We start from the raw sequence: 25,605 nt of genomic DNA, 5'->3' as shown, positions 1-25,605 counted from the left end.
ACGTCAAAGATGTACATTGAATCTTGCACTAGCCTGCTTTCAGCTATTCAGTCATGCAAGTCTGGCGGAACCCGTTTTGTTGAAGAAAACCACATGAAAACTGTCTCCTTTTCAGTTACACTGATTCCCGTTATATACTTTCATTGAAATGTGGCGCACACCCAGCCTCGGCAACGCATTTAAAGCGCGGTTACATTGATTTTACGAAAGGTCCACATGTAATCAGCGAAATATAGCTAGTAAAACAGGTTCGCGTCAAATGGGTCAGCTGAGGAGAGCTGTACATGTAATGCCACATACCTAGGACACAACCTGTTCAGCCTATCGGCTAGTAATGCCGTTTCGCCGTAAAAACAGCCCCTCATCATTGATATAGTGAGGGGATAGTGGACGACGCGATGGTACATGTAGGCGAGAAAGTTGACAAAGTCCTCAAACTGCCATAATGATGTGAAACCGTCGCTATCATTACGACCCCCAGATATCCAGCTACTAGCTCGACAACCTGGGTCAAATACACTTTCAACCTGCAGTGCTGGAGAATCGCAGCACACCTACCTGGACTCATCACATTCATATACCTGTATAACCTTACTCTTATCACCCTTCGGGGTAGCCGAGGAGCTAAGGCGCTAGTATACACGGCTCGAAATTGCGGGCTAATCCCCGGCTCCGGAGATTTCAGTTTGAATGGAGGCAAGCTGCGAAGGCGCCCGTGTGCATCCTAGCGCACGTTAAAGATCCCCAGTTGGGCAAAATTCTCCGTAGACCTCCACTACGGCGTCCTTGGGACGTAACCCACTCCCCCAATTGGCTATAAAACTATCTTTAGTTTACCGCGTCTGTTCCTAGAAAATTCTTTTCCCGAACTTGTTAAAAAGAGGCCTATTTTTTGCCACACCGATCGGCCCATGTGGCTAACAATTATCTTACGTACCAGTGAGAGCAGACAGAATAGTCAAATTATCAAGTTTGAACGAATGCCTTTCTTTTTTGTATAACTGACTACTTGACTGATCTTCCAATTTCACTACATTGAAGTGCGGCTCGTACGTAGCGGTACATGTTGGGGCCAGCAAGCTTTATTGAAGAGGGCCACATACCTCTTGGCCCATCTCCAGTGACGCAAATGCTCGTCACGGAAGTTCCTTGCAGATTGGTACACAACTAGTTTGGTACGCCCACTTATGCAAGTTTTAGTGAGTTAGGTTGTTTGAAGAAAAGCACATGGCAGTGGCACCTATGATGTGACCGACATTCACGTCAAAGATGTACATTGAATCTCGCACTAGCCTGCTTTCAGCTATTCAGTCATGCAAGTCTGGCGGAACCCGTTTTGTTGAAGAAAACCACATGAAAACTGTCTCCGTTTCAGTTACACTGATTCCCGTTATATACTTTCATTGAATTGTGGCAAACACCCAGCCTCGGCAACGCATTTAAAGTGCGGTTACATTGATTTTACGAAAGGTCCACATGTAATCAGCGAAATATAGCCAGTAAAACAGGTTCGCGTCAAATGGGTCAGCTGAGGAGAGCTGTACATGTAATGCCACATACCTAGGACACAACCTGTTCAGCCTATCAGCTAGTAATGCCGTTTCGCCATAAAAACAGCCCCTCATCATTGATATAGTGAGGGGATAGTGGACGACCCGATGGTACATGTAGGCGAGAAAGTTGACAAATTCCTCAAACTGCCATAATGATGTCAAACCGTCGCTATCATTACGACCCCCAGATATCCAGCTACTAGCTCGACAACCTGGGTCAAATACACTTTCAACCTGCAGTGCTGGAGAATCGCAGCACACCTACCTGGACTCATCACATTCATATGCCTGTATAACCTTACTCTTATCACCCTTCGGGGTAGCCGAGTAGCTAAGGCGCTAGTATACACGGCTCGAAATTGCGGGCTAATCCCCGGCTCCGGAGATTTCAGTTTGAATGGAGGCAAGCTCCGAAGGCGCCCGTGTGCATCGTAGCGCACGTTAAAGATCCCCAGTTGGGCAAAATTCTCCGTAGACCTCCACTACGGCGTCCTTGGGACGTAACCCACTCCCCCCAATTGGCTGTAAAACTATCGTTACATTACCGCGTCTGTTCCTAGAAAATTCTTTTCCCGAACTTGTTAAAAAGACGCCTATTTTTTGCCACAGCGATCGGCCCATGTGGCTAACAATTATCTTACGTACCAGTGAGAGCAGACAGAATAGTCAAATTATCAAGTTTGAACGAATGCCTTTCTTTTTTGTATAACTGACTACTTGACTGATCTTCCAATTTCACTACATTGAAGTGCGGCTCGTACGTAGCGGTACATGTTGGGGCCAGCAAGCTTTATTGAAGAGGGCCACATACCTCTTGGCCCATCTCCAGTGACGCAAATGCTCGTCACGGAAGTTCCTTGCAGATTGGTACACAACTAGTTTGGTATGCCCACTTATGAAAGTTTTAGTGAGTTAGGTTGTTTGAAGAAAAGCACATGGCAGTGGCACCTATGATGTGACCGACATTCACGTCAAAGATGTACATTGAATCTGGCACTAGCCTGCTTTCATCTATTGAGTCATGCAAGTTGGCGGAACCCATTTTGTTGAAGAAAACCACATGAAAACTGTCTTCTTTTCCGTTACACTGATTCCCGTTATATACTTTCATTGAATTGTGGCAAACACCCAGCCTCGGCAACGCATTTAAAGTGCGGTTACATTGATTTTACGAAAGGTCCACATGTAATCAGAGAATTATAGCCAGTAAAACAGGTTCGCGTCAAATGGGTCAGCTGAGGAGAGCTGCACATGCAATGCCACATACCTAGGGCACAACCTGTTCCTCCTATCGGCTAGTAATGCCGTTTCGCCATGAAAACAGCCCTTCATCATTGATATAGTGAGGGGATAGTGGACGACCCGATGTTACATGTAGGCGAGAAAGTTGACAAAGTCCTCAAACTGCCATAATGATGTCAAACCGTCGCTATCATTACGACCCCTATATATCCAGCTACTAGCTCGACAACCTGGGTCAAATACACTTTCAACTTGCAGTGCTTGAGAATCGATGCACACCTACCTGGACTCATCACATTCATATGCCTGTATAACCTTACTCTATCACCCTTCGGGGTAGCCGAGTACCTAAGGCGCTAGTATACTCGGCTCGAAATTGCGGGCTAATCCCCGGCTCCGGAGACTTGAGTTTGAATGGAGGCAAGCTGCGAAGGCGCCCGTGCGCATCGTAGCGCACGTTAAAGATCCCCAGTTGGGCAAAATTCTCCGTAGACCTCCACTACGGCGTCCTTGGGACGTAACCCACTCCCCCCAATTGGCTGTAAAACTATCGTTACATTACCGCGTCTGTTCCTAGAAAATTCTTTTCCCGAACTTGTTAAAAAGACGCGTATTTTTTGCCACACCGATCGGCCCATGTGGCTAACAATTATCTTACGTACCAGTGAGAGCAGACAGAATAGTCAAATTATCAAGTTTGAACGAATGCCTTTCTTTTTTGTATAACTGCCTACTTGACTGATCTTCCAATTTCACTACATTGAAGTGCGGCTCGTACGTAGCGGTACATGTTGGGGCCAGCAAGCTTTATTGAAGAGCGCCACATACCTCTTGGCCCATCTCCAGTGACGCAAATGCTCATCACGGAAGTTCCTTGCAGATTGGTACACAACTAGTTTGGTATGCCCACTTATGCAAGTTTTAGTGAGTTAGGTTGTTTGAAGAAAAGCACATGGCAGTGGCACCTATGATGTGACCGACATTCACGTCAAAGATGTACAATGAATCTGGCACTAGCCTGATTTCAGCTATTCAGTCATGCAAGTCTGGCGGAACCCGTTTTGTTGAAGAAAACCACATGAAAACTGTCTTCTTTTCCGTTACACTGATTCCCGTTATATACTTTCATTGAATTGTGGCGTACACCCAGCCTGGGCAACGCATTTAAAGTGCGGTTACATTGATTTTACGAAAGGTCCACATGTAATCAGCGAAATATAGCCAGTAAAACAGGTTCGCGTCAAATGGGTCAGCTGAGGAGAGCTGCACATGTGATGCCACATACCTAGGACACAACTTGTTCAGCCTATCGGCTAGTAATGCCGTTTCGCCATAAAAACAGCTCCTCATCATTGATATAGTGAGGGGATAGTGGACGACCCGATGGTACATGTAGGCGAGAAAGTTGACAAAGACCTCAAACTGCCATAATGATGTCAAACCGTCGCTATCATTACGACCCCCATATATCCAGCTACTAGCTCGACAACCTGGGTCAAATACACTTTCAACCTGCAGTGCTGGAGAATCGCAGCACACCTACCTGGACTCATCACATTCATATGCCTGTATAACCTTACTCTTATCACCCTTCGGGGTAGCCGAGTAGCTAAGGTGCTAGTATACTCGGCTCGAAATTGCGGGCTAATCCCCGGCTCCGGAGATTTGAGTTTGAATGGAGGCAACCTGCGAAGGCGCCCGTTTGCATCGTAGCGCACGTTAAAGATCCCCAGTTGGGCAAAATTCTCCGTAGACCTCCACTACGGCGTCCTTGGGACGTAACCCACTCCCCCAATTGGCTATAAAACTATCTTTAGTTTACCGCGTCTGTTCCTAGAAAATTCTTTTCCCGAACTTGTTAAAAAGACGCCTATTTTTTGCCACACCGATCGGCCCATGTGGCTAACAATTATCTTACGTACCAGTGAGAGCAGACAGAATAGTCAAATTATCAAGTTTGAACGAATGCCTTTCTTTTTTGTATAACTGACTACTTGACTGATCTTCCAATTTCACTACATTGAAGTGCGGCTCGCTCATAACCGTACATGTTGGGGCCAGCAAGCTTTATTGAAGAGGGCCACATACTTCTTGGCCCATCTCCAGTGACGCAAATGCTCGTCACGGAAGTTCCTTGCAGATTGGTACACAACTAGTTTGGTATGCCCACTTATGCAAGTTTTAGTGAGTTAGGTTGTTTGAAGAAAAGCACATGGCAGTGGCACCTATGATGTGACCGACATTCACGTCAAAGATGTACATTGAATCTCGCACTAGCCTGCTTTCAGCTATTCAGTCATGCAAGTCTGGCGGAACCCGTTTTGTTGAAGAAAACCACATGAAAACTGTCTCCTTTTCAGTTACACTGATTCCCGTTATATACTTTCATTGAAATGTGGCGCACACCCAGCCTCGGCAACGCATGTAAAGTGCGGTTACATTGATTTTACGAAAGGTCCACATGTAATCAGCGAAATATAGCCAGTAAAACAGGTTCGCGTCAAATGGGTCAGCTGAAGAGAGCTGCACATGTGATGCCACATACCTAGGACACAACTTGTTCAGCCTATCGGCTAGTAATGCCGTTTCGCCATAAAAACAGCTCCTCATCATTGATATAGTGAGGGGATAGTGGACGACCCGATGGTACATGTAGGCGAGAAAGTTGACAAAGACCTCAAACTGCCATAATAATGTCAAACCGTCGCTATCATTACGACCCCCATATATCCAGCTACTAGCTCGACAACCTGGGTCAAATACACTTTCAACCTGCAGTGCTGGAGAATCGCAGCACACCTACCTGGACTCATCACATTCATATGCCTGTATAACCTTACTCTTATCACCCTTCGGGGTAGCCGAGTAGCTAAGGCGCTAGTATACTCGGCTCGAAATTGCGGGCTAATCGCCGGCTCCGGAGATTTGAGTTTGAATGGAGGCAACCTGCGAAGGCGCCCGTTTGCATCGTAGCGCACGTTAAAGATCCCCAGTTGGGCAAAATTCTCCGTAGACCTCCACTACGGCGTCCTTGGGACGTAACCCACTCCCCCAATTGGCTATAAAACTATCTTTAGTTTACCGCGTCTGTTCCTAGAAAATTCTTTTCCCGAACTTGTTAAAAAGACGCCTATTTTTTGCCACACCGATCGGCCCATGTGGCTAACAATTATCTTACGTACCAGTGAGAGCAGACAGAATAGTCAAATTATCAAGTTTGAACGAATGCCTTTCTTTTTTGTATAACTGACTACTTGACTGATCTTCCAATTTCACTACATTGAAGTGCGGATCTTTCGTAGCGGTACATGTTGGGGCAGCAAGCTTTATTGAAGAGGGCCACATACCTCTTGGCCCATCTCCAGTGACGCAAATGCTCGTCACGGAAGTTCCTTGCAGATTGGTACACAACTAGTTTGGTATGCCCACTTATGCAAGTTTTAGTGAGTTAGGTTGTTTGAAGAAAAGCACATGGCAGTGGCACCTATGATGTGACCGACATTCACGTCAAAGATGTACATTGAATCTCGCACTAGCCTGCTTTCAGCTATTCAGTCATGCAAGTCTGGCGGAACCCGTTTTGTTGAAGAAAACCACATGAAAACTGTCTCCTTTTCAGTTACACTGATTCCCGTTATATACTTTCATTGAAATGTGGCGCACACCCAGCCTCGGCAACGCATGTAAAGTGCGGTTACATTGATTTTACGAAAGGTCCACATGTAATCAGCGAAATATAGCCAGTAAAACAGGTTCGCGTCAAATGGGTCAGCTGAGGAGAGCTGCACATGTGATGCCACATACCTAGGACACAACTTGTTCAGCCTATCGGCTAGTAATGCCGTTTCGCCATAAAAACAGCTCCTCATCATTGATATAGTGAGGGGATAGTGGACGACCCGATGGTACATGTAGGCGAGAAAGTTGACAAAGACCTCAAACTGCCATAATGATGTCAAACCGTCGCTATCATTACGACCCCCATATATCCAGCTACTAGCTCGACAACCTGGGTCAAATACACTTTCAACCTGCAGTGCTGGAGAATCGCAGCACACCTACCTGGACTCATCACATTCATATGCCTGTATAACCTTACTCTTATCACCCTTCGGGGTAGCCGATTAGCTAAGGCGCTAGTATACTCGGCTCGAAATTGCGGGCTAATCCCCGGCTCCGGAGATTTGAGTTTGAATGGAGGCAACCTGCGAAGGCGCCCGTTTGCATCGTAGCGCACGTTAAAGATCCCCAGTTGGGCAAAATTCTCCGTAGACCTCCACTACGGCGTCCTTGGGACGTAACCCACTCCCCCAATTGGCTATAAAACTATCTTTAGTTTACCGCGTCTGTTCCTAGAAAATTCTTTTCCCGAACTTGTTAAAAAGACGCCTATTTTTTGCCACACCGATCGGCCCATGTGGCTAACAATTATCTTACGTACCAGTGAGAGCAGACAGAATAGTCAAATTATCAAGTTTGAACGAATGCCTTTCTTTTTTGTATAACTGACTACTTGACTGATCTTCCAATTTCACTACATTGAAGTGCGGCTCGCTCATAACCGTACATGATGGGGCCAGCAAGCTTTATTGAACAGGGCCACATACTTCTTGGCCCATCTCCAGTGACGCAAATGCTCGTCACGGAAGTTCCTTGCAGATTGGTACACAACTAGTTTGGTATGCCCACTTATGCAAGTTTTAGTGAGTTAGGTTGTTTGAAGAAAAGCACATGGCAGTGGCACCTATGATGTGACCGACATTCACGTCAAAGATGTACATTGAATCTCGCACTAGCCTGCTTTCAGCTATTCAGTCATGCAAGTCTGGCGGAACCCGTTTTGTTGAAGAAAACCACATGAAAACTGTCTCCTTTTCAGTTACACTGATTCCCGTTATATACTTTTATTGAAATGTGGCGCACACCCAGCCTCGGCAACGCATTTAAAGTGCGGTTACATTGATTTTACGAAAGGTCCACATGTAATCAGCGAAATATAGCTAGTAAAACAGGTTCGCGTCATATGGGTCAGCTGAGGAGAGCTGCACATGTAATGCCACATACCTAGGACACAACCTGTTCAGCCTATCGGCTAGTAATGCCGTGTCGCCATAAAGACAGTCCCTCATCATTGATATAGTGAGGGGAGAGTGGACGACCCGATGGTACATGTAGGCGAGAAAGTTGACAAAGTCCTCAAACTGCCTTAATGATGTCAAACCGTCGCTATCATTACGACCCCCATATATCCAGCTACTAGCTCGACAACCTGGGTCAAATACACTTTCAACCTGCAGTGCTGGAGAATCGCAGCACACCTACCTGGACTCATCACATTCATATGCCTGTATAACCCTACTCTTATCACCCTTCGGGGTAGCCGAGTAGCTAAGGCGCTAGTATACACGGCTCGAAATTGCGGGCTAATCCCCGGCTCCGGAGATTTCAGTTTGAATGGAGGCAAGCTGCGAAGGCGCCCATGTGCATCGTAGCGCACGTTAAAGATCCCCAGTTGGGCAAAATTCTCCGTAGACCTCCACTACGGCGTCCTTGGGACGTAACCCACTCCCCCCAATTGGCTGTAAAACTATCGTTACATAACGCGTCAGTTCCTAGAAAATTCTTTTCCCGAACTTGTTAAAAAGACGCCTATTTTTTGCCACAGCGATCGGCCCATGTGGCTAACAATTATATTACGTACCAGTGAGAGCAGACAGAATAGTCAAATTGTCAAGGTTGCACGAATGCCTTTCTTTTTTGTATAACTGACTACTTGACTGATCTTCCAATTTCACTACATTGAAGTGCAGCTCGTACGTAGCGGTACATGTTGGGGCCAGCAAGCTTTATTGAAGAGGGCCACATACCTCTTGGCCCATCTCCAGTGACGCAAATGCTCGTCACGGAAGTTCCTTACAGATTTGTACACAACTAGTTTGGTGTGCCCACTTATGAAAGTTTTAGTGAGTTAGGTTGTTTGAAGAAAAGCGCATGGCAGTGGCACCTATGATGTGACCGACATTCACGTCAAAGATGTACATTGAATCTCGCACTAGCCTGCTTTCAGCTATTCAGTCGTGCAAGTCTGGCGGAACCCGTTTTGTTGAAGAAAACCACATGAAAACTGTCTCCTTTTCAGTTACACTGATTCCCGTTATATACTTTCATTGAAATGTGGCGCACACCCAGCCTCGGCAACGCATTTAAAGTGCGGTTACATTGATTTTACGAAAGGTCCACATGTAATCAGCGAAATATAGCTAGTAAAACAGGTTCGCGTCATATGGGTCAGCTGAGGAGAGCTGCACATGTAATGCCACATACCTAGGACACAACCTGTTCAGCCTATCGGCTAGTAATGCCGTGTCGCCATAAAGACAGTCCCTCATCATTGATATAGTGAGGGGAGAGTGGACGACCCGATGGTACATGTAGGCGAGAAAGTTGACAAAGTCCTCAAACTGCCATAATGATGTCAAACCGTCGCTATCATTACGACCCCCATATATCCAGCTACTAGCTCGACAACCTGGGTCAAATACACTTTCAACCTGCAGTGCTGGAGAATCGCAGAATACCTACCTGGACTCATCACATTCATATGCCTGTATAACCTTACTCTCTCACCCTTCGGGGTAGCCGAGTAGCTAAGGCGCTAGTATACTCGGCTCGAAATTGCGGGCTAATCCCCGACTCCGGAGATTTCAGTTTGAATGGAGGCAAGCTGCGAAGGCGCCCGTGTGCATCCTAGCGCACGTTAAAGATCCCCAGTTGGGCAAAATTCTCCGTAGACCTCCACTACGGCGTCCTTGGGACGTAACCCACTCCCCCAATTGGCTATAAAACTATCTTTAGTTTACCGCGTCTGTTCCTAGAAAATTCTTTTCCTGAACTTGTTAAAAAGACGCCTATTTTTTGCCACACCGATCGGCCCATGTGGCTAACAATTATCTTACGTACCAGTGAGAGCAGACAGAATAGTCAAATTATCAAGTTTGAACGAATGCCTTTCTTTTTTGTATAACTGACTACTTGACTGATCTTCCAATTTCACTACATTGAAGTGCTGCTCGTACGTAGCGGTACATGTTGGGGCCAGCAAGCTTTATTGAAGAGGGCCACATACCTCTTGGCCCATCTCCAGTGACGCAAATGCTCGTCACGGAAGTTCCTTGCAGATTGGTACACAACTAGTTTGGTATGCCCACTTATGCAAGTTTTAGTGAGTTAGGTTGTTTGAAGAAAAGCACATGGCAGTGGCACCTATGATGTGACCGACATTCCCGTCAAAGATGTACATTGAATCTCGCACTAGCCTGCTTTCAGCTATTCAGTCATGCAAGTCTGGCGGAACCCGTTTTGTTGAAGAAAACCACATGAAAACTGTCTCCTTTTCAGTTACACTGATTCCCGTTATATACTTTCATTGAAATGTGGCGCACACCCAGCCTCGGCAACGCATTTAAAGTGCGGTTACATTGATTTTACGAAAGGTCCACATGTATTAAGCGAAATATAGCCAGTAAAACAGGTTCGCGTCAAATGGGTCAGCTGAGGAGAGCTGTACATGTAATGCCACATACCTAGGACACAACCTGTTCAGCCTATCGGCTAGTAATGCCGTTTCGCCATAAAAACAGCCCCTCATCATTGATATAGTGAGGGGATAGTGGACGACGCGATGGTACATGTAGGCGAGAAAGTTGACAAAGTCCTGAAACTGCCATAATGATGTGAAACCGTCGCTATCATTACGACCCCCAGATATCCAGCTACTAGCTCGACAACCTGGGTCAAATACACTTTCAACCTGCAGTGCTGGAGAATCGCAGCACACCTACCTGGACTCATCACATTCATATGCCTGTATAACCTTACTCTTATCACCCTTCGGGGTAGCCGAGTAGCTAAGGCGCTAGTATACACGGCTCGAAATTGCGGGCTAATCCCCGGCTCCGGAGATTTCAGTTTGAATGGAGGCAAGCTGCGAAGGCGCCCGTGTGCATCCTAGCGCACGTTAAAGATCCCCAGTTGGGCAAAATTCTCCGTAGACCTCCACTACGGCGTCCTTGGGACGTAACCCACTACCCCAATTGGCTATAAAACTATCTTTAGTTTACCGCGTCTGTTCCTAGAAAATTCTTTTCCCGAACTTGTTAAAAAGACGCCTATTTTTTGCCACACCGATCGGCCCATGTGGCTAACAATTATCTTACGTACCAGTGAGAGCAGACAGAATAGTCAAATTGTCAAGGTTGCACGAATGCCTTTCTTTTTTGTATAACTGACTACTTGACTGATCTTCCAATTTCACTACATTGAAGTGCGGCTCGTACGTAGCGGTACATGTTGGGGCCAGCAAGCTTTATTGAAGAGGGCCACATACCTCTTGGCCCATCTCCAGTGACGCAAATGCTCGTCACGGAAGTTCCTTGCACATTGGTACACAACTAGTTTGGTGTGCCCACTTATGAAAGTGTTAGTGAGTTAGGTTGTTTGAAGAAAAGCGCATGGCAGTGGCACCTATGATGTGACCGACATTCACGTCAAAGATGTACATTGAATCTTGCACTAGCCTGCTTTCAGCTATTCAGTCATGCAAGTCTGGCGGAACCCGTTTTGTTGAAGAAAACCACATGAAAACTGTCTCCTTTTCAGTTACACTGATTCCCGTTATATACTTTCATTGAAATGTGGCGCACACGCAGCCTCGGCAACGCATTTAAAGCGCGGTTACATTGATTTTACGAAAGGTCCACATGTAATCAGCGAAATATAGCTAGTAAAACAGGTTCGCGTCATATGGGTCAGCTGAGGAGAGCTGCACATGTAATGCCACATACCTAGGACACAACCTGTTCAGCCTATCGGCTAGTAATGCCGTTTCGCCACAAAAACAGCCCCTCATCATTGATATAGTGAGGGGATAGTGGACGACCCGATGGTACATGTAGGCGAGAAAGTTGACAAAGACCTCAAACTGCCATAATGATGTCAAATCGTCGCTATCATTACGACCCCCATATATCCAGCTACTAGCTCGACAACTTGGGTCAAATACACTTTCAACCTGCAGTACTGGAGAATCGCAGCACACCTACCTGGACTCATCACATTCATATGCCTGTATAACCTTACTCTTATCACCCTTCGGGGTAGCCGAGTAGCTAAGGCGCTAGTATACTCGGCTCGAAATTGCGGGCTAATCCCCGGCTCCGGAGATTTGAGTTTGAATGGAGGCAACCTGCGAAGGCGCCCGTTTGCATCGTAGCGCACGTTAAAGATCCCCAGTTGGGCAAAATTCTCCATAGACCTCCACTACGGCGTCCTTGGGACGTAACCCACTCCCCCAATTGGCTATAAAACTATCTTTAGTTTTCCGCGTCTGTTCCTAGAAAATTCTTTTCCCGAACTTGTTAAAAAGACGCCTATTTTTTGCCACACCGATCGGCCCATGTGGCTAACAATTATCTTACGTACCAGTGAGAGCAGACAGAATAGTCAAATTATCAAGTTTGAACGAATGCCTTTCTTTTTTGTATAACTGACTACTTGACTGATCTTCCAATTTCACTACATTGAAGTGCGGCTCGCTCATAACCGTACATGTTGGGGCCAGCAAGCTTTATTGAAGAGGGCCACATACTTCTTGGCCCATCTCCAGTGACGCAAATGCTCGTCACGGAAGTTCCTTGCAGATTGGTACACAACTAGTTTGGTATGCCCACTTATGCAAGTTTTAGTGAGTTCGGTTGTTTGAAGAAAAGCACATGGCAGTGGCACCTATGATGTGACCGACATTCACGTCAAAGATGTACATTGAATCTCGCACTAGCCTGCTTTCAGCTATTCAGTCATGCAAGTCTGGCGGAACCCGTTTTGTTGAAGAAAACCACATGAAAACTGTCTCCTTTTCAGTTACACTGATTCTCGTTATATACTTTCATTGAAATGTGGCGCACACCCAGCCTCGGCAACGCATTTAAAGTGCGGTTACATTGATTTTACGAAAGGTCCACATGTAATCAGCGAAATATAGCTAGTAAAACAGGTTCGCGTCATATGGGTCAGCTGAGGAGAGCTGCACATGTAATGCCACATACCTAGGACACAACCTGTTCAGCCTATCGGCTAGTAATGCCGTGTCGCCATAAAGACAGTCCCTCATCATTGATATAGTGAGGGGAGAGTGGACGACCCGATGGTACATGTAGGCGAGAAAGTTGACAAAGTCCTCAAACTGCCTTAATGATGTCAAACCGTCGCTATCATTACGACCCCCATATATCCAGCTACTAGCTCGACAACCTGGGTCAAATACACTTTCAACCTGCAGTGCTGGAGAATCGCAGCACACCTACCTGGACTCATCACATTCATATGCCTGTATAACCTTACTCTTATCACCCTTCGGGGTAGCCGAGTAGCTAAGGCGCTAGTATACACGGCTCGAAATTGCGGGCTAATCCCCGGCTCCGGAGATTTCAGTTTGAATGGAGGCAAGCTGCGAAGGCGCCCGTGTGCATCGTAGCGCACGTTAAAGATCCCCAGTTGGGCAAAATTCTCCGTAGACCTCCACTACGGCGTCCTTGGGACGTAACCCACTCCCCCCAATTGGCTGTAAAACTATCGTTACATTAACGCGTCAGTTCCTAGAAAATTCTTTTCCCGAACTTGTAAAAAGACGCCTATTTTTTGCCACAGCGATCGGCCCATGTGGCTAACAATTATATTACGTACCAGTGAGAGCAGACAGAATAGTCAAATTGTCAAGGTTGCACGAATGCCTTTCTTTTTTGTATAACTGACTACTTGACTGATCTTCCAATTTCACTACATTGAAGTGCGGCTCGTACGTAGCGGTACATGTTGGGGCCAGCAAGCTTTATTGAAGAGGGCCACATACCTCTTGGCCCATCTCCAGTGACGCAAATGCTCGTCACGGAAGTTCCTTACAGATTTGTACACAACTAGTTTGGTGTGCCCACTTATGAAAGTTTTAGTGAGTTAGGTTGTTTGAAGAAAAGCGCATGGCAGTGGCACCTATGATGTGACCGACATTCACGTCAAAGATGTACATTGAATCTCGCACTAGCGTGCTTTCAGCTATTCAGTCGTGCAAGTCTGGCGGAACCCGTTTTGTTGAAGAAAACCACATGAAAACTGTCTCCTTTTCAGTTACACTGATTCCCGTTATATACTTTCATTGAAATGTGGCGCACACCCAGCCTCGGCAACGCATTTAAAGTGCGGTTACATTGATTTTACGAAAGGTCCACATGTAATCAGCGAAATATAGCTAGTAAAACAGGTTCGCGTCATATGGGTCAGCTGAGGAGAGCTGCACATGTAATGCCACATACCTAGGACACAACCTGTTCAGCCTATCGGCTAGTAATGCCGTGTCGCCATAAAGACAGTCCCTCATCATTGATATAGTGAGGGGAGAGTGGACGACCCGATGGTACATGTAGGCGAGAAAGTTGACAAAGTCCTCAAACTGCCATAATGATGTCAAACCGTCGCTATCATTACGACCCCCATATATCCAGCTACTAGCTCGACAACCTGGGTCAAATACACTTTCAACCTGCAGTGCTGGAGAATCGCAGAACACCTACCTGGACTCATCACATTCATATGCCTGTATAACCTTACTCTCTCACCCTTCGGGGTAGCCGAGTAGCTAAGGCGCTAGTATACTCGGCTCGAAATTGCGGGCTAATCCCCGACTCCGGAGATTTCAGTTTGAATGGAGGCAAGCTGCGAAGGCGCCCGTGTGCATCCTAGCGCACGTTAAAGATCCCCAGTTGGGCAAAATTCTCCGTAGACCTCCACTACGGCGTCCTTGGGACGTAACCCACTCCCCCAATTGGCTATAAAACTATCTTTAGTTTACCGCGTCTGTTCCTAGAAAATTCTTTTCCTGAACTTGTTAAAAAGACGCCTATTTTTTGCCACACCGATCGGCCCATGTGGCTAACAATTATCTTAGGTACCAGTGAGAGCAGACAGAATAGTCAAATTATCAAGTTTGAACGAATGCCTTTCTTTTTTGTATAACTGACTACTTGACTGATCTTCCAATTTCACTACATTGAAGTGCTGCTCGTACGTAGCGGTACATGTTGGGGCCAGCAAGCTTTATTGAAGAGGGCCACATACCTCTTGGCCCATCTCCAGTGACGCAAATGCTCGTCACGGAAGTTCCTTGCAGATTGGTACACAACTAGTTTGGTATGCCCACTTATGCAAGTTTTAGTGAGTTAGGTTGTTTGAAGAAAAGCACATGGCAGTGGCACCTATGATGTGACCGACATTCCCGTCAAAGATGTACATTGAATCTCGCACTAGCCTGCTTTCAGCTATTCAGTCATGCAAGTCTGGCGGAACCCGTTTTGTTGAAGAAAACCACATGAAAACTGTCTCCTTTTCAGTTACACTGATTCCCGTTATATACTTTCATTGAAATGTGGCGCACACCCAGCCTCGGCAACGCATTTAAAGTGCGGTTACATTGATTTTACGAAAGGTCCACATGTATTAAGCGAAATATAGCCAGTAAAACAGGTTCGCGTCAAATGGGTCAGCTGAGGAGAGCTGTACATGTAATGCCACATACCTAGGACACAACCTGTTCAGCCTATCGGCTAGTAATGCCGTTTCGCCATAAAAACAGCCCCTCATCATTGATATAGTGAGGGGATAGTGGACGACGCGATGGTACATGTAGGCGAGAAAGTTGACAAAGTCCTGAAACTGCCATAATGATGTGAAACCGTCGCTATCATTACGACCCCCAGATATCCAGCTACTAGCTCGACAACCTGGGTCAAATACACTTTCAACCTGCAGTGCTGGAGAATCGCAGCACACCTACTTGGACTCATCACATTCATATGCCTATATAACCTTACTCTTATCACCCTTCGGGGTAGCCGAGTAGCTAAGGCGCTAGTATACACGGCTCGAAATTGCGGGCTAATCCCCGGCTCCGGAGATTTCAGTTTGAATGGAGGCAAGCTGCGAAGGCGCCCGTGTGCATCCTAGCGCACGTTAAAGATCCCCAGTTGGGCAAAATTCTCCGTAGACCTCCACTACGGCGTCCTTGGGACGTAACCCACTCCCCCAATTGGCTATAAAACTATCTTTAGTTTACCGCGTCTGTTCCTAGAAAATTCTTTTCCCGAACTTGTTAAAAAGACGCCTATTTTTTGCCACACCGATCGGCCCATGTGGCTAACAATTATCTTACGTACCAGTGAGAGCAGACAGAATAGTCAAATTGTCAAGGTTGCACGAATGCCTTTCTTTTTTGTATAACTGACTACTTGACTGATCTTCCAATTTCACTACATTGAAGTGCGGCTCGTACGTAGCGGTACATGTTGGGGCCAGCAAGCTTTATTGAAGAGGGCCACATACCTCTTGGCCCATCTCCAGTGACGCAAATGCTCGTCACGGAGGTTCCTTGCACATTGGTACACAACTAGTTTGGTGTGCCCACTTATGAAAGTTTTAGTGAGTTAGGTTGTTTGAAGAAAAGCGCATGGCAGTGGCACCTATGATGTGACCGACATTCACGTCAAAGATGTACATTGAATCTCGCACTAGCCTGCTTTCAGCTATTCAGTCATGCAAGTCTGGCGGAACCCGTTTTGTTGAAGAAAACCACATGAAAACTGTCTCCTTTTCAGTTACACTGATTCCCGTTATATACTTTCATTGAAATGTGGCGCACACCCAGCCTCGGCAACGCATTTAAAGCGCGGTTACATTGATTTTACGAAAGGTCCACATGTAATCAGCGAAATATAGCTAGTAAAACAGGTTCGCGTCAAATGGGTCAGCTGAGGAGAGCTGCACATGTGATGCCACATACCTAGGACACAACTTGTTCAGCCTATCGGCTAGTAATGCCGTTTCGCCATAAAAACAGCTCCTCATCATTGATATAGTGAGGGGATAGTGGACGACCCGATGGTACATGTAGGCGAGAAAGTTGACAAAGACCTCAAACTGCCATAATGATGTCAAACCGTCGCTATCATTACGACCCTCATATATCCAGCTACTAGCTCGACAACCTGGGTCAAATACACTTTCAACCTGCAGTGCTGGAGAATCGCAGCACACCTACCTGGACTCATCACATTCATATGCCTGTATAACCTTACTCTTATCACCCTTCGGGGTAGCCGAGTAGCTAAGGCGCTAGTATACTCGGCTCGAAATTGCGGGCTAATCCCCGGCTCCGGAGATTTGAGTTTGAATGGAGGCAACCTGCGAAGGCGCCCGTTTGCATCGTAGCGCACGTTAAAGATCCCCAGTTGGGCAAAATTCTCCGTAGACCTCCACTACGGCGTCCTTGGGACGTAACCCACTCCCCCAATTGGCTATAAAACTATCTTTAGTTTACCGCGTCTGTTCCTAGAAAATTCTTTTCCCGAACTTGTTAAAAAGACGCCTATTTTTTGCCACACCGATCGGCCCATGTGGCTAACAATTATCTTACGTACCAGTGAGAGCAGACAGAATAGTCAAATTATCAAGTTTGAACGAATGCCTTTCTCTTTTGTATAACTGACTACTTGACTGATCTTCCAATTTCACTACATTGAAGTGCTGCTCGTACGTAGCGGTACATGTTGGGGCCAGCAAGCTTTATTGAAGAGGGCCACATACCTCTTGGCCCATCTCCAGTGACGCAAATGCTCGTCACGGAAGTTCCTTGCAGATTGGTACACAACTAGTTTGGTATGCCCACTTATGCAAGTTTTAGTGAGTTAGGTTGTTTGAAGAAAAGCACATGGCAGTGGCACCTATGATGTGACCGACATTCCCGTCAAAGATGTACATTGAATCTCGCACTAGCCTGCTTTCAGCTATTCAGTCATGCAAGTCTGGCGGAACCCGTTTTGTTGAAGAAAACCACATGAAAACTGTCTCCTTTTCAGTTACACTGATTCCCGTTATATACTTTCATTGAAATGTGGCGCACACCCAGCCTCGGCAACGCATTTAAAGTGCGGTTACATTGATTTTACGAAAGGTCCACATGTATTAAGCGAAATATAGCCAGTAAAACAGGTTCGCGTCAAATGGGTCAGCTGAGGAGAGCTGTACATGTAATGCCACATACCTAGGACACAACCTGTTCAGCCTATCGGCTAGTAATGCCGTTTCGCCATAAAAACAGCCCCTCATCATTGATATAGTGAGGGGATAGTGGACGACGCGATGGTACATGTAGGCGAGAAAGTTGACAAAGTCCTGAAACTGCCATAATGATGTGAAACCGTCGCTATCATTACGACCCCCAGATATCCAGCTACTAGCTCGACAACCTGGGTCAAATACACTTTCAACCTGCAGTGCTGGAGAATCGCAGCACACCTACCTGGACTCATCACATTCATATGCCTGTATAACCTTACTCTTATCACCCTTCGGGGTAGCCGAGTAGCTAAGGCGCTAGTATACACGGCTCGAAATTGCGGGCTAATCCCCGGCTCCGGAGATTTCAGTTTGAATGGAGGCAAGCTGCGAAGGCGCCCGTGTGCATCCTAGCGCACGTTAAAGATCCCCAGTTGGGCAAAATTCTCCGTAGACCTCCACTACGGCGTCCTTGGGACGTAACCCACTCCCCCAATTGGCTATAAAACTATCTTTAGTTTACCGCGTCTGTTCCTAGAAAATTCTTTTCCCGAACTTGTTAAAAAGACGCCTATTTTTTGCCACACCGATCGGCCCATGTGGCTAACAATTATCTTACGTACCAGTGAGAGCAGACAGAATAGTCAAATTGTCAAGGTTGCACGAATGCCTTTCTTTTTTGTATAACTGACTACTTGACTGATCTTCCAATTTCACTACATTGAAGTGCGGCTCGTACGTAGCGGTACATGTTGGGGCCAGCAAGCTTTATTGAAGAGGGCCACATACCTCTTGGCCCATCTCCAGTGACGCAAATGCTCGTCACGGAAGTTCCTTGCACATTGGTACACAACTAGTTTGGTGTGCCCACTTATGAAAGTTTTAGTGAGTTAGGTTGTTTGAAGAAAAGCGCATGGCAGTGGCACCTATGATGTGACCGACATTCACGTCAAAGATGTACATTGAATCTTGCACTAGCCTGCTTTCAGCTATTCAGTCATGCAAGTCTGGCGGAACCCGTTTTGTTGAAGAAAACCACATGAAAACTGTCTCCTTTTCAGTTACACTGATTCCCGTTATATACTTTCATTGAAATGTGGCGCACACCCAGCCTCGGCAACGCATTTAAAGCGCGGTTACATTGATTTTACGAAAGGTCCACATGAAATCAGCGAAATATAGCTAGTAAAACAGGTTCGCGTCATATGGGTCAGCTGAGGAGAGCTGCACATGTAATGCCACATACCTAGGACACAACCTGTTCAGCCTATCGGCTAGTAATGCCGTTTCGCCACAAAAACAGCCCCTCATCATTGATATAGTGAGGGGATAGTGGACGACCCGATGGTACATGTAGGCGAGAAAGTTGACAAAGACCTCAAACTGCCATAATGATGTCAAATCGTCGCTATCATTACGACCCCCATATATCCAGCTACTAGCTCGACAACCTGGGTCAAATACACTTTCAACCTGCAGTACTGGAGAATCGCAGCACACCTACCTGGACTCATCACATTCATATGCCTGTATAACCTTACTCTTATCACCCTTCGGGGTAGCCGAGTAGCTAAGGCGCTAGTATACACGGCTCGAAATTGCGGGCTAATCCCCGGCTCCGGAGATTTCAGTTTGAATGGAGGCAAGCTGCGAAGGCGCCCGTGTGCATCCTAGCGCACGTTAAAGATCCCCAGTTGGGCAAAATTCTCCGTAGACCTCCACTACGGCGTCCTTGGGACGTAACCCACTCCCCCAATTGGCTATAAAACTATCGTTACTTTACCGCGTCTGTTCCTAGAAAATTCTTTTCCTGAACTTGTTAAAAAGACGCCTATTTTTTGCCACACCGATCGGCCCATGTGGCTAACAATTATCTTAGGTACCAGTGAGAGCAGACAGAATAGTCAAATTATCAAGTTTGAACGAATGCCTTTCTTTTTTGTATAACTGACTACTTGACTGATCTTCCAATTTCACTACATTGAAGTGCTGCTCGTACGTAGCGGTACATGTTGGGGCCAGCAAGCTTTATTGAAGAGGGCCACATACCTCTTGGCCCATCTCCAGTGACGCAAATGCTCGTCACGGAAGTTCCTTGCAGATTGGTACACAACTAGTTTGGTATGCCCACTTATGCAAGTTTTAGTGAGTTAGGTTGTTTGAAGAAAAGCACATGGCAGTGGCACCTATGATGTGACCGACATTCCCGTCAAAGATGTACATTGAATCTCGCACTAGCCTGCTTTCAGCTATTCAGTCATGCAAGTCTGGCGGAACCCGTTTTGTTGAAGAAAACCACATGAAAACTGTCTCCTTTTCAGTTACACTGATTCCCGTTATATACTTTCATTGAAATGTGGCGCACACCCAGCCTCGGCAACGCATTTAAAGTGCGGTTACATTGATTTTACGAAAGGTCCACATGTATTAAGCGAAATATAGCCAGTAAAACAGGTTCGCGTCAAATGGGTCAGCTGAGGAGAGCTGTACATGTAATGCCACATACCTAGGACACAACCTGTTCAGCCTATCGGCTAGTAATGCCGTTTCGCCATAAAAACAGCCCCTCATCATTGATATAGTGAGGGGATAGTGGACGACGCGATGGTACATGTAGGCGAGAAAGTTGACAAAGTCCTGAAACTGCCATAATGATGTGAAACCGTCGCTATCATTACGACCCCCAGATATCCAGCTACTAGCTCGACAACCTGGGTCAAATACACTTTCAACCTGCAGTGCTGGAGAATCGCAGCACACCTACCTGGACTCATCACATTCATATGCCTATATAACCTTACTCTTATCACCCTTCGGGGTAGCCGAGTAGCTAAGGCGCTAGTATACACGGCTCGAAATTGCGGGCTAATCCCCGGCTCCGGAGATTTCAGTTTGAATGGAGGCAAGCTGCGAAGGCGCCCGTGTGCATCCTAGCGCACGTTAAAGATCCCCAGTTGGGCAAAATTCTCCGTAGACCTCCACTACGGCGTCCTTGGGACGTAACCCACTCCCCCAATTGGCTATAAAACTATCTTTAGTTTACCGCGTCTGTTCCTAGAAAATTCTTTTCCCGAACTTGTTAAAAAGACGCCTATTTTTTGCCACACCGATCGGCCCATGTGGCTAACAATTATCTTACGTACCAGTGAGAGCAGACAGAATAGTCAAATTGTCAAGGTTGCACGAATGCCTTTCTTTTTTGTATAACTGACTACTTGACTGATCTTCCAATTTCACTACATTGAAGTGCGGCTCGTACGTAGCGGTACATGTTGGGGCCAGCAAGCTTTATTGAAGAGGGCCACATACCTCTTGGCCCATCTCCAGTGACGCAAATGCTCGTCACGGAGGTTCCTTGCACATTGGTACACAACTAGTTTGGTGTGCCCACTTATGAAAGTTTTAGTGAGTTAGGTTGTTTGAAGAAAAGCGCATGGCAGTGGCACCTATGATGTGACCGACATTCACGTCAAAGATGTACATTGAATCTCGCACTAGCCTGCTTTCAGCTATTCAGTCATGCAAGTCTGGCGGAACCCGTTTTGTTGAAGAAAACCACATGAAAACTGTCTCCTTTTCAGTTACACTGATTCCCGTTATATACTTTCATTGAAATGTGGCGCACACCCAGCCTCGGCAACGCATTTAAAGCGCGGTTACATTGATTTTACGAAAGGTCCACATGTAATCAGCGAAATATAGCTAGTAAAACAGGTTCGCGTCAAATGGGTCAGCTGAGGAGAGCTGCACATGTGATGCCACATACCTAGGACACAACTTGTTCAGCCTATCGGCTAGTAATGCCGTTTCGCCATAAAAACAGCTCCTCATCATTGATATAGTGAGGGGATAGTGGACGACCCGATGGTACATGTAGGCGAGAAAGTTGACAAAGACCTCAAACTGCCATAATGATGTCAAACCGTCGCTATCATTACGACCCTCATATATCCAGCTACTAGCTCGACAACCTGGGTCAAATACACTTTCAACCTGCAGTGCTGGAGAATCGCAGCACACCTACCTGGACTCATCACATTCATATGCCTGTATAACCTTACTCTTATCACCCTTCGGGGTAGCCGAGTAGCTAAGGCGCTAGTATACTCGGCTCGAAATTGCGGGCTAATCCCCGGCTCCGGAGATTTGAGTTTGAATGGAGGCAACCTGCGAAGGCGCCCGTTTGCATCGTAGCGCACGTTAAAGATCCCCAGTTGGGCAAAATTCTCCGTAGACCTCCACTACGGCGTCCTTGGGACGTAACCCACTCCCCCAATTGGCTATAAAACTATCTTTAGTTTACCGCGTCTGTTCCTAGAAAATTCTTTTCCCGAACTTGTTAAAAAGACGCCTATTTTTTGCCACACCGATCGGCCCATGTGGCTAACAATTATCTTACGTACCAGTGAGAGCAGACAGAATAGTCAAATTATCAAGTTTGAACGAATGCCTTTCTTTTTTGTATAACTGACTACTTGACTGATCTTCCAATTTCACTACATTGAAGTGCTGCTCGTACGTAGCGGTACATGTTGGGGCCAGCAAGCTTTATTGAAGAGGGCCACATACCTCTTGGCCCATCTCCAGTGACGCAAATGCTCGTCACGGAAGTTCCTTGCAGATTGGTACACAACTAGTTTGGTATGCCCACTTATGCAAGTTTTAGTGAGTTAGGTTGTTTGAAGAAAAGCACATGGCAGTGGCACCTATGATGTGACCGACATTCCCGTCAAAGATGTACATTGAATCTCGCACTAGCCTGCTTTCAGCTATTCAGTCATGCAAGTCTGGCGGAACCCGTTTTGTTGAAGAAAACCACATGAAAACTGTCTCCTTTTCAGTTACACTGATTCCCGTTATATACTTTCATTGAAATGTGGCGCACACCCAGCCTCGGCAACGCATTTAAAGTGCGGTTACATTGATTTTACGAAAGGTCCACATGTATTAAGCGAAATATAGCCAGTAAAACAGGTTCGCGTCAAATGGGTCAGCTGAGGAGAGCTGTACATGTAATGCCACATACCTAGGACACAACCTGTTCAGCCTATCGGCTAGTAATGCCGTTTCGCCATAAAAACAGCCCCTCATCATTGATATAGTGAGGGGATAGTGGACGACGCGATGGTACATGTAGGCGAGAAAGTTGACAAAGTCCTGAAACTGCCATAATGATGTGAAACCGTCGCTATCATTACGACCCCCAGATATCCAGCTACTAGCTCGACAACCTGGGTCAAATACACTTTCAACCTGCAGTGCTGGAGAATCGCAGCACACCTACCTGGACTCATCACATTCATATGCCTGTATAACCTTACTCTTATCACCCTTCGGGGTAGCCGAGTAGCTAAGGCGCTAGTATACACGGCTCGAAATTGCGGGCTAATCCCCGGCTCCGGAGATTTCAGTTTGAATGGAGGCAAGCTGCGAAGGCGCCCGTGTGCATCCTAGCGCACGTTAAAGATCCCCAGTTGGGCAAAATTCTCCGTAGACCTCCACTACGGCGTCCTTGGGACGTAACCCACTCCCCCAATTGGCTATAAAACTATCTTTAGTTTACCGCGTCTGTTCCTAGAAAATTCTTTTCCCGAACTTGTTAAAAAGACGCCTATTTTTTGCCACACCGATCGGCCCATGTGGCTAACAATTATCTTACGTACCAGTGAGAGCAGACAGAATAGTCAAATTGTCAAGGTTGCACGAATGCCTTTCTTTTTTGTATAACTGACTACTTGACTGATCTTCCAATTTCACTACATTGAAGTGCGGCTCGTACGTAGCGGTACATGTTGGGGCCAGCAAGCTTTATTGAAGAGGGCCACATACCTCTTGGCCCATCTCCAGTGACGCAAATGCTCGTCACGGAAGTTCCTTGCACATTGGTACACAACTAGTTTGGTGTGCCCACTTATGAAAGTTTTAGTGAGTTAGGTTGTTTGAAGAAAAGCGCATGGCAGTGGCACCTATGATGTGACCGACATTCACGTCAAAGATGTACATTGAATCTTGCACTAGCCTGCTTTCAGCTATTCAGTCATGCAAGTCTGGCGGAACCCGTTTTGTTGAAGAAAACCACATGAAAACTGTCTCCTTTTCAGTTACACTGATTCCCGTTATATACTTTCATTGAAATGTGGCGCACACCCAGCCTCGGCAACGCATTTAAAGCGCGGTTACATTGATTTTACGAAAGGTCCACATGAAATCAGCGAAATATAGCTAGTAAAACAGGTTCGCGTCATATGGGTCAGCTGAGGAGAGCTGCACATGTAATGCCACATACCTAGGACACAACCTGTTCAGCCTATCGGCTAGTAATGCCGTTTCGCCACAAAAACAGCCCCTCATCATTGATATAGTGAGGGGATAGTGGACGACCCGATGGTACATGTAGGCGAGAAAGTTGACAAAGACCTCAAACTGCCATAATGATGTCAAATCGTCGCTATCATTACGACCCCCATATATCCAGCTACTAGCTCGACAACCTGGGTCAAATACACTTTCAACCTGCAGTACTGGAGAATCGCAGCACACCTACCTGGACTCATCACATTCATATGCCTGTATAACCTTACTCTTATCACCCTTCGGGGTAGCCGAGTAGCTAAGGCGCTAGTATACACGGCTCGAAATTGCGGGCTAATCCCCGGCTCCGGAGATTTCAGTTTGAATGGAGGCAAGCTGCGAAGGCGCCCGTGTGCATCCTAGCGCACGTTAAAGATCCCCAGTTGGGCAAAATTCTCCGTAGACCTCCACTACGGCGTCCTTGGGACGTAACCCACTCCCCCAATTGGCTATAAAACTATCTTTAGTTTACCGCGTCTGTTCCTAGAAAATTCTTTTCCCGAACTTGTTAAAAAGACGCCTATTTTTTGCCACACCGATCGGCCCATGTGGCTAACAATTATCTTACGTACCAGTGAGAGCAGACAGAATAGTCAAATTGTCAAGGTTGCACGAATGCCTTTCTTTTTTGTATAACTGACTACTTGACTGATCTTCCAATTTCACTACATTGAAGTGCGGCTCGTACGTAGCGGTACATGTTGGGGCCAGCAAGCTTTATTGAAGAGGGCCACATACCTCTTGGCCCATCTCCAGTGACGCAAATGCTCGTCACGGAAGTTCCTTGCGCATTGGTACACAACTAGTTTGGTGTGCCCACTTATGAAAGTTTTAGTGAGTTAGGTTGTTTGAAGAAAAGCGCATGGCAGTGGCACCTATGATGTGACCGACATTCACGTCAAAGATGTACATTGAATCTTGCACTAGCCTGCTTTCAGCTATTCAGTCATGCAAGTCTGGCGGAACCCGTTTTGTTGAAGAAAACCACATGAAAACTGTCTCCTTTTCAGTTACACTGATTCCCGTTATATACTTTCATTGAAATGTGGCGCACACCCAGCCTCGGCAACGCATTTAAAGCGCGGTTACATTGATTTTACGAAAGGTCCACATGTAATCAGCGAAATATAGCTAGTAAAACAGGTTCGCGTCATATGGGTCAGCTGAGGAGAGCTGCACATGTAATGCCACATACCTAGGACACAACCTGTTCAGCCTATCGGCTAGTAATGCCGTTTCGCCACAAAAACAGCCCCTCATCATTGATATAGTGAGGGGATAGTGGACGACCCGATGGTACATG

The sequence above is a fragment of the Dermacentor variabilis genome, chromosome 2 (genome assembly GCF_050947875.1).
Source record: "Dermacentor variabilis isolate Ectoservices chromosome 2, ASM5094787v1, whole genome shotgun sequence".
Classification (NCBI taxonomy): Eukaryota; Metazoa; Arthropoda; class Arachnida; order Ixodida; family Ixodidae; genus Dermacentor; species Dermacentor variabilis.
This window is presented reverse-complemented; position numbering follows the sequence as displayed.